Source organism: Nomascus leucogenys, chromosome 3 (assembly GCF_006542625.1).
Source record: "Nomascus leucogenys isolate Asia chromosome 3, Asia_NLE_v1, whole genome shotgun sequence".
Classification (NCBI taxonomy): domain Eukaryota; kingdom Metazoa; phylum Chordata; class Mammalia; order Primates; family Hylobatidae; genus Nomascus; species Nomascus leucogenys.
This window is the reverse complement of record NC_044383.1, coordinates 127,078,518-127,091,426: the sequence shown is the minus strand read 5'-3', so window position 1 is coordinate 127,091,426 and position 12,909 is coordinate 127,078,518. Positions and strand designations below refer to the sequence as shown.

Genomic DNA, 12,909 nt, shown 5'->3' with positions numbered 1-12,909 from the left:
CTCTTCCCCTTGTTCTATATGACCTTAACATTAGCTAGGGCTTCCTCACAGCATGGGGGACTCAGGTCAGTCAGACCTTGATATGGTTGGTCAATGCACCAAGAGGAATGAAGCTGCTCATCCTCTTAAAATCTACAGTCAAAACTGCTATAGCATCATTTTCAGTATACTACATTATTTAAAACAGTCAGAGCCTAGCCCCAACTCAAGGGAGGACTCACAGACCTCACCTCTCATTAGAAGAAGCGTCAAAATATTCGTGGCTATTTTTATGCCATCACAGATTAAAGCAGCCTTCAGCTATGGATGAATAAATATCTAACAATGAAGGGTACTGAATTATTTTTATCTAAAATGTACATGGAAATAATTGAGTTACACTTATTAGAAATGTCCTTGGCAATGTGCTAGAAATCAACTATTAGTTTTAAAAGTCATATGTTTAGAAGGATTCCATTTTACTGTATTACTTGTTTGTCCACTACCACTGTCTACCCTGCCACATCTACAGGCAACTCTTCCTCTGTTTAGTCACCCCAAAGAAATTCACCAAGCTGTCTTTAAGCAATGACTCTATGAAGTTGTGTAGTTTATTAGGACGTCACAGAATTAGTAAGGCAGAAAACCAATAACGTAATATTGAGACCTTGAAACTCTCAAGAAACTCTGGAAATTTTATGATTTTGTCACATAAACTCACCTGCTTTTGCTTGGTCCATATTGCAATGTTAGGAGAGGGGAGTGTAGCTAATAAACAAACACAGTCATAAATTTATGCTATTTTCCTTCTCTTCTTACAGCATTTTATCACAAGTTATCATACATTATTATAATTTATCTTTGTATATCTGAACGGCAGATGAGTGATAAAAATGCACGGAGGAGTAATGAGTTACATTTAAATGTATTCTCAGAGTTAAGTCTTGTACCCAAAACCCATAAGCTTCATGGCTCAAAATTGATTTTTTTTTAACTTTTTACTTGCTCTCTGTTACTACAGTGTATGGTAATCACAATAATGATACTCCAAAGATTTCCGCACCCTAATCCCTCAAACCTGTAAATATCTTACCTTGCATGAGTGCCTCAGCCAGTAGAAGCTGGAAAAGGCAAGCGACTGTGTTCTCCACAGAGTCTCCTGATGTCCTGCATATATCAGGATTTCAGCCTGTTAAACCTGACTTTTACCTTCTGATCTCCAAACTGTACTATAAAAAAAACTGTGTTCTGTCATTGTATTTGTGACAATTTGTTACAGCAGCAGTAGGAAATGAATCCATGATGAAATAGAATATATAACCTACAACATTTTTAAGTTAAGAGCAGAGGCTATTAAAAATGACAATTGGACAACCGCTAGAATTTGAAAATGTCCCTGTCAAGTTGGGTTGAATGCTCATCCTATCAGTAAAGCCACTTTATCTTTGTAGGGTATTGGGTTAACTTTCTTGGTGACTGTCCTTCCATATACATAGTATTAAATAGCCTCCTAGGAACTAGGAACAAATACAATATTATGTGGGTCCGGAAACTTCCTGAAAATGTATATGTTCTAAAGCACGCTTGAGCACTTAGAAACTCTGAACTTCCTGATCACATTTTGCTAAGCATATTCTACTTGAAGACCATCTCTTGGGAAACTTGGCAGTGAGCCAGGAACTCTGAGGCAATTACTATGCTAAGGCCAAATAAAATTCTATAGTACTGCCCAGAACATATAGTGCATTCTAACCACAAGAGAGACTTCAGACAAATCTCTACTAAGGGTTATTCTACCAAATATCCAAATATCCGAGCAGTAACCCTGAAAACTGTCAGTCATCAAAAACAAGAAACATCTGAGAAACTATCACAAATAAGACATAGGACACAGGACAACTAATTGTAATGTGGTATGCTGGATGAGATTTTAGGAAAGAAAAAGGATGTTAAGGAAAATTGAGCTATTCCACAGGTGGCCTCCACACCTCCACTTGTGTTGCTGCCATATCCATAGTGATCCCTGAGAAGTTCCAGCATATTTTGCGAGTACCCAACACTAACGTCAATGGGCAGTGGAAAATAGCCTTTGCCATCACTGCCATTAAGGGTGTGGGTTGAAGGTATGCTCACATGGTGTTGAGGAAAGCAGATATTGACATCACCAAGAGGGCAGGAGAACTCACTGAGGATGAGGTGGAACCTGTGATGACCATTGTACAAAATCTACACCAGTACAAGATCCCAGACTGGTCCTTAAACAGACAGATGTAAAGGATGGAAAATAGAGCCAGGTCCTGGCCAGTGGTCTGGAAAACAAGGTCTGTGAAGATCTGGAGTGACTGAAGAAGATTCAGGCCCACAGAGGGCTATGCCACTTCTGGGGCCTTCATGTCTGAGGCAAGCACGCCAAGACCACTGGCTGTGGTGGCCCTGCTGTGGGTGTGTCCAAGAAGAAATTGACATGTGGGCCTTGTCTGTTAATAAATAGTTTATATGAAAAAAATAAAACAGGAAAACCAAGGGAATTTAAAAAAGTAATCTAAAATGAACTTTAGTTAATAATATTGTATCAGTATTGGTTCAATAACGATGACAAATGTACTATTTTAATTTCAGTTGTTAATAGGGGAAACTGAGCATAGGATATACTGGAACTCTCTATACTATCTTTATAAGAATTCTTTAAATCTAAATGTATTTATTAAATATCTCTGTCATAAGTTCTAGTTAAGAAACTTCAATTTAAAATTTTTGACCACTGAAAATGCAAAGATGGAACATTGTGCTTGGGAGATGTATGTCCAAGATTTCAAAAATTCTGATAGCCAACAGATTTCAAATGATTGTTATTATTTTTCTTACTTATAAAGTGGCACAGTTGATCAAGATGACTTTTATTTACTGTGACTTTCTTACAAACCCAAAATGAAGACACAACTTCTGAAGACAAAATTTTTACACATATAGAAAAAAAATTTGGTTTCCTATATATACATCTATACTAATAGCATATGTACACTAGACATTGTATTTAGTTTCTTAAAACAGTTGTAACTTCACATACTGGGAGATGCATTCCCTAACCTCTAGGAGGAGCTCCTTGCCAGCAATCTCCCTATAAAACACACACAAACACTCACTCACTCACTCACTCACTTACTTACTCATTCTCGCCAGCCTTCACTCAAAGGTAGATGGTCACAGAGTTAACATGAGTCAAAGCTAACGAAACAAATCACCTTTTTTACTATGGGAAGAAGCTTCCAGTGAGGGAGTAGATAGGTTCATAGTTGTTAGGTACTCTTCAAAAAGAAGTGGCAAGTTTTGTAAGTGAAACACATGTAAAGGAGCCAGAACCATCTAATTTATGAACATATGTGTGAGGAGAGGCCACAAACAGTTTGCAACACAGATCCTGCTGTAATGCATAGCGTGTATGTGCTTGTGATGGGACAATTTTATATTTCTCTCAGAACGTTTTGATGACAATAGGTAGTTCATCAAATATTTGGAGTCTTAGTCATCTCTATTTTCTTTCTTTCCATTAACAGTCAAGGCTAATATTTTCTATCCAGGAAAAATTGTAATACAAAATACACCTTTACATTGAAAAAAAAAAGTTAATGTGGTGTATGAACAGAAAAGGAGTTGTTATTCATCCATCATTTTTATAAAACTTTCCATAGCCACATTCAATACCTATGTATAGCATATAGTCTTATTATGCATTAATTTCCTTAATATTTTTCAAAATGTAGTATGTTTACATGTAATACATTTATTATTTGTTTTGAATGTGAACAAATATTTTCAAACTTTCTTAGTTTTCATATCTAATATGATCAATATTCAGAGATATTGCCCACAAAAATAAAAGTATTTTGGTCCTGAATAACAAGAATATAAAGGGATTTCAACCAAATGTTTGAGAAACACTGTTTGAGAAATACAAGATCTTGGTAACCTGGAGGCTTTAGAGGACGATCTGGAAAGCCTTGGAGCAGAGTCTGAATTGAGTCTGCTGATTGTTCACTCTTCAGAGATCCGAGGGTTAATGGCCCCCATTGGAGAAAGATTTATATTGGCCCCATAAATGTGTTCCATCTTGGTATGGCCCCAAGGATCTGAGGAGAAGCTGTATATTTGAACTGAGTCTTTTCAATCATCATTCGAAGGCTTACTGTTGGTTTTTTTTAAAGGTAATATGCAGAAAAGAGTGTTTGGAGTTATCAATTGCTCTATTTTATACACTCATGCAGGTGTGTGAGAGAAAGAGGGAAAAAAATGTGTGGAAGATTATGTGAAAAAGAAAAGATTTATATACCTGAGGGTTGGTTGTTTTTTTTTTGTTTTTGTTTTTGTTTTTTTTTTGGCACAGGCTGCCTGAGAGAAGAGAGGGAAGGAAATGGGTGTGCCCATGCAAAGAAACCTAATTTAAATAAAATTGTATTTGTCTACATATATCCGTATTTATAGACAATTGTTTTGGAAAGCTGTTAAATCTTTCTCTTCCAACTGATGGGGAGTCACTTTTTCAGGGGAAAAGAAAGTTGCAAAGGTGTGTGTATATCATATGATTCTACTTTAATAACAAAGAAAATAGTGGATATAATATATGTAAATATATATGCTTATATATATTCATGAACAACAAAAAAGGATTGAAAGAGAGCATTTTAGGCTATTAGTATTGGTTATCTCAATGAGATGAGAAAGAGAAGTAGAGAAAGATAACTAGCATGGCTTTTATGCATTTTGCAATACAGATGGTCCCTGACTTATTTGGTTCGACATACAATTGTTGAACTTTATGATGATGTGAAAGCAATACATATTTAGTAGAAACCATACTTTGAATGTTGCTCTCTTCTCTGGCTAGCTGCAGGATACAGTCCCAGGATGCCAGGCAGCAGCAGTGAGCTACAGCTCCCAGTCAGCTGTGCAATCACAAGGGTAAACAACCGAAACGACCATTCTGTTTATTACTTCCAGTGCAGTATTCAATAAATTACAAGAGATATTATAAAAGGGATTTTGTGTTAGATGACTTTGCCCACCTGTAGGCTAATGTAAGTGTTCTGGGCACATTTAAGGTAGGCTAGGCTCACCTATGATGTTTTAAAGGTTAGGTGCATTAAATGCATTTTTGACTTAACAATATTTTTAACATACAACCGGTTTATCTAGATATAACCTCATTGTGAATCAAGGAATATTTGTATGTCATTTCAATTGTTAAGAGAAGTATGTGCTATCATTGTAATGTAGAAAAGATGAAAGTTTTATTAATGATGCTCAATATAGAACAATGTTATGATATAATTCATGTTAAAAATAGTTACAAAGAATTTGTATAGTAAGTCCCATTTTTATAAAAAGTTAAGGCTATGTTTGTGTATGTATAGCTTTGCAAAACTTGTCCTCTTGTTTCCGAATCGTGCCTGAAGCACACAGCTAAGTTCAAAAATTGCTAAGTACCATGTACCAATTCTAAATCCACATAGCCAACAATGAACTGACAATTGGGACCTGACACCTTTATCACTCAATGGTGACAAACCCTGAGGAACAAATAGAAAAGGAAAAATTAAGAAGCTTTTCAGTATAAGACTGACCTTTCTCTACACTAAGGGGCTAGAGTCATTGATCTGCCTATGTTGAAAGACAAATACCAAAGCTTTGGATCAATATTGAGTTCAAATAATAATTTATCAGTTATAACAGTCTAGTAACTAAAGGTACCTGAAAAGTATAAAATCAGTTCAAAATTCTAATGACGGAAGTGCTATTCAGCAAGAAAGAAGTATGTGAGTTGTATGTAAGTAGGGATGAGAGTTAGGTTTGTTTAAATTATCTACTTATTGCATTATTGGGGACAAATATAAAATGTTATGGTTCCGAATAATTTGAGATTCCAGCGACATATGTTCAGAAAAAAGACTGGAAGGATACGTGCTACTGTGATAATAAGGGTTATATCTGGTTGGTAGAATCATGGAATTTTATTATAATTCTTATTTTTGTATGACTGTGTTAGCTACTAGAATAAAATTTTTAATGTAAAAACATTTTTAAACATTTCTGCACACAACATAAACATCACTTCTAAAAACATACAGTATCTGTTATCAATTTGCTACCTAATTTTATCTAATTCTGAGCTTAATCTTTCCACAGCATTTCTGGAAGTTTGAAAACAATATAAACATTGACTTCACATGCTAATTACTGGCTTAGCAGAGAGAGGTGTTACTTTTTATTTTCTAAAAATGTGGTACATAGCTTCTTCATTCTGTGTTCATTTAAGACATTCACTGGGGACTACTTTGTGCTAAGTCATTAAAAAAGCTTTCTCCCTACAGTACATAACTGCCACCTATTATCTCCACCTTCTTGGGCTCATCTTGTTAGGACAGAAAAGTATTCAATATTGGAAACACTTTCCTCATGACACCTTGTATTGTCTTCCAGGAAGGATATAATAAATAAGTCAATAGCTTTCTAGCACAAACCACACTATCCACTCTGGAAATCGGTAGTCCTTCACAATGAAGAATTTGTTTCTTTGCTTTAGAGGGCTTGCCAATCCTTTCCCAAACTATTGCCACAGACATTTAATTTCTCCTAATGGTAGCATGAATTGAACTTATCTCTTTCACCTCAAAACTTGAAGTTTCTTCATAACCCAGATATACTTTATTGTCTATAAACTAACATATACAAGCTATAATTACTCAATGTGTTTAAAGTCCAGCTTCTTCTGTAACCCACATAAATGATATAACATATTTTTCCATTACAAAATAGGTGAACTGATAAACTGTTTATTACTTCCAGTGCAGTATTCAATAAATTACAAGAGATATTATAAAAGGGATTTTGTGTTAGATGACTTTGCCCACCTGTAGGCTAATGTAAGTGTTCTGGGCACATTTAAGGTAGGCTAGGCTACCTTAAATTAACAAAGTAGAGATTAGAACTATTGATTCCTTACTGTATTCTTTTATGACATTTAAAGGAAATGTGAGTGAAAAAGAAAAACTCAGGGCCCCGATTCCTTATGCCAAAAGAAAATAATTAAGCTGAAAGCTGAGTCATGCAAGAAACTGCCTTTTCTTTTGTTCCTAGGCAGATACGTACAAATAAAAGTTTAAACATCTCCAAAGGTAGCTACTCTATATTCACTTTATCTCATCTACAATGCGTGAGGTGAATACATAACTGACTATTCCCCTACCTGCTCCTTTTCCCTTGAAACATGTGGATTACCATATCTTCCCTCTGTAACCTCCCAACTGGTTTTCCCTGCCGGCTGCCTAGACAGAGCAGATTTACCAAGACAGGGGGATTGCAATAGAGAAAGAGTTTAATTCATGCCAAGCTGGCTGTACAGGAGACTAGAATTTTATTATTACTCAAATCAGTTGCCCCAAAAACTCAGGGATCCAGATTTTTAAGGATAATTTGGTGGGGAAGGGGTTGGAAAGTGGTGAGTGCTGATAGGTTGGGTCTAAGATGAACTTCCAGGATGTCAAAGATGTCTTGGACTGAGTCAGTTCCCGGGGGGTAGAAAGGGGCACAAGACCCGCTGACCCAGTTTATCCGTCTGGGTGGTGCCAGCTGATTCATCAAGTACGGTGTCTACAAAACATCTCAAGCTCTGATCTCAAGTTTTGCAATAATGAGTTTATCCCCAGGAACAATTTGGGGATGTTCAGAATCTTGTAGCCTCCAGCTGCATGACTTCTAAACCATAATTTCTCAACTTGTGGCTGATTTGTTGCTCCTGCAAAAGCAGTCTAGCCCCAGGCAGGTAGGGGGCTCATTTTGGGAAAGGGTTGTTATTGTCTTTGTTTCAAAGTTAAACTGTAAACTATTAGGTTGGTGCAAAGGTAACTGCAGTTTTTGCCAATACTTTCAATGGCAAAATAAGTTCCTCCCACAGTTAGTTTGGCCTATGACCAGGAATGAACAAGGACAGCTTGGAAGTTAGAATCAACAGGGAGTCAGATAGGTCAGGTCTCTTTTCCTGTCATAATTTTCTCTTATAATTTTTGCAAAGATAGTTTCACCTCTTTCCCTCCAGTCCACTTTTCATCTTTAAATATTCAAACCCTGAAGTTCTTCTTTGGAGAAAAACACAGACCACAGACTGTTTCTGTGATTCTGTGTTCTTTTCTTCCAGGCATATCCTAAACTTTGGAAAATAAACTTCTAAATTGATAGAGACCTATCTTAGATACTTTCTGGTTTACAATAACTAAGTAATGAACATACGTAGAAAGGAAAATACTGTTTAGTGTACATCAACATGATTTTATTTATGTATATTTGTGCATAAAATATGTACAATATGTGGGGGCCATGGGCTCTTGGCCCCTTAAAGGTTTTCTGAAAATCACTGACACAAGGCAGATTGATTAATAGGAAAAAAAGGCATACAAATTTATTTAACAAGCATACACAGGAGCCGTCAGAATGAAAACCCAACCTCCCAATGAATTACAGGAGCTTATGTATCATCCTGAGGCCACAGTAAAAAATGCAGACTCAGAGTACGGCCAGAAAAGGTAAATCGGGTTTAGTGGCAAGACAGGTTGAGAGAGAAAGACAGAAGCTTGGCTGGCAAAGGTGAATTTGTTACTCGGATGAAACCTCCCTCGGAGATACTAGATGGTAAAGGTTTCTTTTCAGACTTTAAAAAGTGTGATACTCTCAATCTCTCCTGGGTCTGAGGAAAGAGATAGAAAGGGGAGGGGGTATGGATGGATTAATGGAGATTCTTTATAGATGCACAATTTTCCCACTTAAGACACCTTTGCAAAGCTACTTCTGTCGGGATGACCAAGAGTCAGCCATTTTAAAATATTTCAAAAAATATATATTTTGGTGTAAAATATTGTTATTTCCTTCAAAGATAATGAAAAATATGCTGAATATTCTATGTCAGATAATTTAAAATATCTATTAAAGAATGGTAAATATTATGGTATCACCTGCTCTTTTATAGACTCTCATCTCTAAAGTAAACTACTGGATAGCCCAATTGGTTCTGTGTTTTTTTTACATCATTTTCTACTCTATCTTCATTAGAAAACAAATATGAAATACGCCTTTTTCATTTTAAAATTGAATGTCAGCCAAAAGCCCTTTTTATTGACTATTAAATAGGTTTCTGTTTGGGAGCAAAAATGTTTTGAGCCATTGTAGCTGTAATGAAAATGTTTGTTATGGTATTGCTTAGTAAAGCATATAACCAAATCATCAGCTAAATATAGCCTCATAAACTCAGAAATTATCTTAAGTATAACACAAGTGTTTGTCTTTCTGTCGGGAAGAAGTAGAATAGCAGTAGGACCACACAATCTAATTATGTTTCCCTTAGTGTTGATTCTAAAGAAGGCAAACTGTTACTCCTATTTAAATTATTGAAATCTTTGTTTATATTTTACTGTTTCTTCTTCAAATGCCATTAATAATTTGATTGTATTGCCTTTAGTTGTTAATTCTCTAAAATATATAATATGGTTTCACTAAATACAATGTGATAAATTCATCTAGATTTTGTTTTTCATAATGGTTCTGCCCTTTCCTCAGCTCAGAGGGCATGTTTTCTGCAAGATACGGAATGATGTCATTTTATACAGAGAATAATCTACCACCTGCTGGAAGGAGGAGGCATATTGTGGCAGCTGCATCACTGATTTGAAAAAGCAGCAAAATATAAATGTATAGATGAGTATGTCAGTGTAATGGGAGGGGAAGTGTAACACGCTTTCCTCAACAACAGCTGGAAAATTATACTAAGCCTAAAATAGTATCTTTTGGCTTCAAGCCAAATGTTTCTATCACTAGTACCACACAGAATAAAAACACTACTCACAAATGACTTCCATATTCTGTTTACAGAAGTAGCATCTTCACTGCAAGGCATATTAGATATTGAGGGAGAAATGCTAAAATGTGAGGACAAAGATATGGTTTATGACTCCATTCATTTTCAAAAAAGACCTGGAGTCTTTAGACAAACGAGAGAGAAATAATAATTCTTGAACCCTTACTGTTTTCCTCTAAAGACTGACCTGGCATAAAGAAGCATAGATTTTTTTTAAAAGAAATGTGAAAGCTCATATAGAGCTTTACGAAATGCCAGTAATAACTTCAGAAATAATCTGTCTCTAAATAACAAATTTAATCAATTATGAACGAAAAGAAAGCTCTGTGTGTTCATAAAGCATTTAATAAATAGATGAACTTGTATGGCAAATACAATGAAATTACTTGAATCTGTAAGTAATTTTTTTCTTTTACAGTTTGTAAACAATGACTAATAGAAATTGTCACCTGAAATCAATTCCAAGGTGTTTTTCTTTTTTTATTTTTTCAGAATAGAGGAGAAAACAGCACTAAAGAGCATGCTGTCCTCTTTTGCAATGCATCGGGTAGCAGGGAGGTATCCCTCGGCATTTCCTTTGGGATAGCAGACATTGCCTCTATTATTTAACTAATAACATTCTGAATGTCACACTTAAAAAGTAGCACACATTGAATTTTTATTTAATATGTAGTATTTCTTCCATTGTTTTTCATTGCCTTTGGATATAAAATCTTTCCATAATTACTACTATAATTGAAGATATTTTCATACGGATAATTGATTTTTACACACTGACTAATTAGATTTATTTTCCTATTGGGGTACGTTGACCATTTAAGCAAAAATTAACAATCATTTAAAGCTGAGTCTACATAGCAAGTAATTACATGCTTAATTTTCTATAAATGTTTAAACTTCGTATTTTAGGTAGGAAAACATGAAACTTTAGTATACACATTTTTTCTGGTGTTATCTGAATCAAATAAAAATTTCTCTTGGTTCATACCTATTTTATAGTGTGGCAAAAAGTATAATTAAAAGCAAATGTGGTCTTTGGCTATTAGACATTTTCATGTTAATAGTGGACTATTCACTCGTTTAACATCTCCATATTTCATTTTAAAAATTAAGTCTGTAGACATTTCATTTAGAATAATCTTTATTGCCAAATAAGGTATTAGTCATGTTGAAAGTTTTAAAACATGTCTAAAAATCAAATATCTACACATCTCCTGCCATTAAGAAGTGGGTTTTTTTGTTTGTTTTCCTCCTTGAATCTGGTGGACTTGTGACTGCTTTGACCCATAAATGATGATGGAAGTGATACTATGTGACTTCTGAAAGTAGGTTATAAAGGGTGATGCAGCATTCTCCCGGTTCTCTGGGACACCTATTTGTGGTGAAGCCCCCACTATGTAACAATTCTTACTGTTCTGGTACTACCACCCTGAAGAAGTCACATGTAGTAACATTAGCCAACACACCTAGCCAGTAACCAGCATCAACTGCCAGCCCTGAGAATAGGCCCAGTTGGATACATAACCAAATCACCCTTTAGATAATTTGATCATAATCAACATCAGACTGAAACTCCATGAAAGAATTCAAGTGAGAACTACTTAGCTGAACTGTTTCAAAATCCCTGACCCAGAAAATTGTGAGCAAAATAAAATCGTTGTCTTAAACTGCTGATTTTTGGGTTAAGTTGTTATGTGGCTGTAATAATTGGCACAGTTATTACTTCTTTACTCATTACCTCTCTAAGAAAAAAGGTCTTATCTCTTTAATAAATATTCAGTGAATACTACACTTTATTTTGCGTGGTGCCTTACGATGTAGATACTCTTACTGAAAATTCTTATTTCCTTTATCCTTTAATGCTGGTGCCACCGATTGAAAAGTGAAAAAGGTAATTTTGCCTGACACCAGTGGAGATCTAAGAACAAGAGCCTCTCCACACATATGCTGCAGGACTGCTGCACCTTTGGCCTGCACTAAATAAGGAAGGAGTAATTTCATTGATTGCCATGAAACTTGAAAGCACAGCAAAATTGTAGGGCAAATTAATAATAGATAAAAATGTTCGTTGAATTTAGTGTTCTCCTTTTTTTTTCTTTGCTAATGCTTATAAAGAAGAGTGAATATGCCTCAGTAAGCACTGATTCTTTCTTCTTCCTTGTGTAAATCTACCTTTTGTGACTGCAGGATAGACATTGCATCACTGATGTAGCCTTGGCCTTTGCTTTTCCTCATTTGTCACATGTAAGTCTACTGAGGGTTTTGCACTATGAGGAATACTCTGATTCCCAAATCAATTCAGAGAAGGACACATTTTCACTCTTTGAAATTTGATACCTGTTGACTCCTGTTCTTTAGCAAGTCTCCACAAGTGATTTTGCAGCTAATGAGACCCAGGATTCAGAGCCTCCAGAGAAGAGAAGGGTCTGGACTACTGAGATTACCATGTGTCTGTGATCCCCGGAACCCACTTTCTAATGTGGGAACCAGTGTACAAGGTTTATCCTATGCCTAGATTCTCTAACATGATTTTTGATCATTTCTTGTATTTCCTTCACCCAAGACAGAGATTTTGCCCTAAACAGAAGCCCATTTACGAGGGACTGGTATTCTGCTTATAATTTGCCATTGTCCAAAAATGGAGTCTGACTCTCATCGCTCTCTTCCATGGGTTAAGCCCTCTTTTACCTATTTCTCATGTATTCAGTGTTATGTTTTGTAGTTTTTTGATAGGGTTTTTTGTAGTAGTTTGATTATTAATTTCTGAGTTCCCATATGTGGTTAGAAAACATGAAATTGATTCTTTGGAACTTATTGACGATTCTCTTGGAAGCTAGAATATGATGTGTTTTAGGGGGTAAATATTACACATATGCTTAAAAATAATGTGGATTCTATGATGTATAAAGTTGTATATATCAAGATTGTTAATTACTTTATTCACATCTCATATTTTGTTTTCTGTAAATTTAATCTATCAATTTTTAATGACATAAAAATTTATAACTTTAATTGTTGATTTATCTATTTCT

At 35.3% G+C, this 12,909-nt stretch overlaps 1 pseudogene; it reads left to right on the top strand.

Annotated features, from left to right (window-relative positions):
• The first annotated feature begins 859 nt into the window (after positions 1-859).
• LOC100590341 lies at positions 860-12,392 on the top strand (annotated as a pseudogene).
• Positions 12,393-12,909: the final 517 nt, after the last annotated feature.